Source organism: Bolinopsis microptera, chromosome 12 (assembly GCF_026151205.1).
Source record: "Bolinopsis microptera isolate Bmic1 chromosome 12, MBARI_Bmic_1.0, whole genome shotgun sequence".
Taxonomy (NCBI): Eukaryota; Metazoa; Ctenophora; class Tentaculata; order Lobata; family Bolinopsidae; genus Bolinopsis; species Bolinopsis microptera.
The window spans coordinates 3,500,991-3,503,560 of NC_087083.1; positions in this window are offsets into that span (position 1 = coordinate 3,500,991).

A 2,570-nucleotide genomic window follows, 5' to 3' on the forward strand; every position below is an offset into this window, starting at 1 on the left:
GGAGAAGGTAGCAGAAGCTGAGCGTATTCTAGAAGAACAGAAGAGAGTAGCAGAAGCTGAGCGTATTCTAGAGGAGCAGAAGAGAGTAGCAGAAGCTGAGCGTATTCTAGAGGAACAGAAGAGAGTAGCAGAAGCTGAGAGAGTTCTAGAGGAACAGAAGAGAGTAGCAGAAGCTGAGAGAGTTCTAGAGGAGCAGAAGAGACTAGCAGAAGCTGAGATAGTTCTAGTGGAAAAGAAGAGAGTAGCAGAGGTGGAGAGAATTCTAGAGGAACAGAAGAGAGTAGCAGAAGCTGAGAGAGTTCTAGAGGAGTAGAAGAGAGTAGCAGAAGCTGAGCGTATTCTAGAGGAACAGAAGAGAGTAGCAGAAGCTGAGAGAGTTCTAGAGGAACAGAAGAGAGTAGCAGAAGCTGAGAGAGTTCTAGAGGAGCAGAAGAGACTAGCAGAAGCTGAGATAGTTCTAGTGGAAAAGAAGAGAGTAGCAGAGGTGGAGAGAATTCTAGAGGAACAGACGAGAGTAGCAGAAGCTGAGAGAGTTCTAGAGGAACAGAAGAGAGTAGCAGAAGCTGAGCGTATTCTAGAGGAACAGAAGAGAGTAGCAGAGGTGGAGAGAATTCTAGAGAAACAGACGATAGTAGCAGAAGCTGAGAGAGTTCTAGAGGAGCAGGAGAAGGTAGCAGAAGCTGAGAGAGTTCTAGAGGAGCAGAAGAGAGTAGCAGAAGCTGAGCGAGTTCTGGAGGAGCAGGAGAAGGTAGCAGAAGCTGAGCGTATAATTCTAGAGGAACAGAAGAGAGTAGCAGAAGCTGAGCGTATTCTAGAGGAGCAGAAGAGAGTAGCAGAAGCTGAGCGTATTCTAGAGGAACAGAAGAGAGTAGCAGAAGCTGAGAGAGTTCTAGAGGAACAGAAGAGAGTAGCAGAAGCTGAGAGAGTTCTAGAGGAGCAGAAGAGACTAGCAGAAGCTGAGATAGTTCTAGTGGAAAAGAAGAGAGTAGCAGAGGTGGAGAGAATTCTAGAGGAACAGACGAGAGTAGCAGAAGCTGAGAGAGTTCTAGAGGAACAGAAGAGAGTAGCAGAGGTAAAGAGAATTCTAGAGGAGCATAAGAGAGTAGCAGAAGCCGAGAGAGTTCTAGAGGAGCAGAAGAAGGTAACAGAAGGTGAGCGTATTCTAGAAGAGCAGAAGAGAGTAGCAGAGGTGGAGAGAGTTCTAGAGGAGCAGAAGAGAGTAGCAGAAGCTGAGAGAGTTCTAGAGGAGCAGGAGAAGGTAGCAGAAGCTGAGCGTATTCTACAGGAACAGAAGAGAGTAGCAGAGGTGGAGAGAGTTCTAAAGGAACAGAAGAGAGTAGCAGAAGCTGAGCGTATTCTAGAGGAGCAGGAAAAGGTAGCAGAAGCTGAGCGTATTCTAGAGGAACAGAAGAGTCAAGAGAGTAGCAGAGGTGGAGAGAGTTCTAGAGGAACAGAAGAGAGTAGCAGAAGCTGAGAGAGTTCTAGAGGAACAGAAGAGAGTAGCAGAGGTGGAGAGAATTCTAGAGGAACAGAAGAGAGTAGCAGAGGTGGAGAGAATTCTAGAGGAACAGAAGAGAGTAGCAGAAGCTGAGAGAGTTCTAGAGGAACAGAAGAGAGTAGCAGAAGCTGAGAGAGTTCTAGAGGAGCAGAAGAGAGGAGCAAAAGCTGAGAGAGTTCTAGAGGAGCAGAAGAGAGTAGCAGAGGTGGAGAGAATTCTAGAGGAACAGAAGAGAGTAGCAGAGGTGGAGAGAATTCTAGAGGAACAGAAGAGAGTAGCAGAAGCTGAGAGAGTTCTAGAGGAGCAGAAGAGAGGAGCAGAAGCTGAGAGAGTTCTAGAGGAGCAGAAGAGAGTAGCAGAAGCTGAGAGAGTTCTAGACGAGCAGGAGAAGGTAGCAGAAGCTGAGGGGGGGGGGGGGGGGGGGGGGGGGGGGGGGGATCAGGTAACAAGTGCTGTACGTGACGTCGACTAAGTGCAACTTTGGAATTTACAAAAAAGACCCACCCACCCCCTTCGCGGTACTAACTGTTTTTTTTCGGATAATATTTAGGACACCCACCCCTTTTGCGCTACTAACTGTTGAGAAATCACGGTACTGACTGTGTTTTGGTATATAAAATAAGATACCCACCCATAAATTGCTTTAAACAGCTCATTGAACATTGGGAAATGGACAAAGTATACCCACTATTTAATAGGGGTTTTGTTTTCAATGCAGTCGAATTAAATAAAAAGTTACAAAAAAAGGAAACAAAATAAAAAAACCCAAAAAAAAGGAAAAAAACCTCAAAACCCAAATAAAATATGACCCACCCCCCGCATTAAGTAAGAGTATATTGAAGGCCGCTCTGGAAGACGTGGAATAACCGGGTGAAAACGTGGATCCTTCAAGATCGACTAAATCCCAGAAGTCACAACAGAAAGTTTCTGTTGTGACTTCCGTTCTGATTCAGAACAATTTACCTGCCATTACAGTCTTACCGACATTAATCATGCCAGCACACATTGTGTAGTCTAAATAGATTATAAACCTGTACTTTTAAAAGTACATTTTTCGTGAAACCTGTCCTTT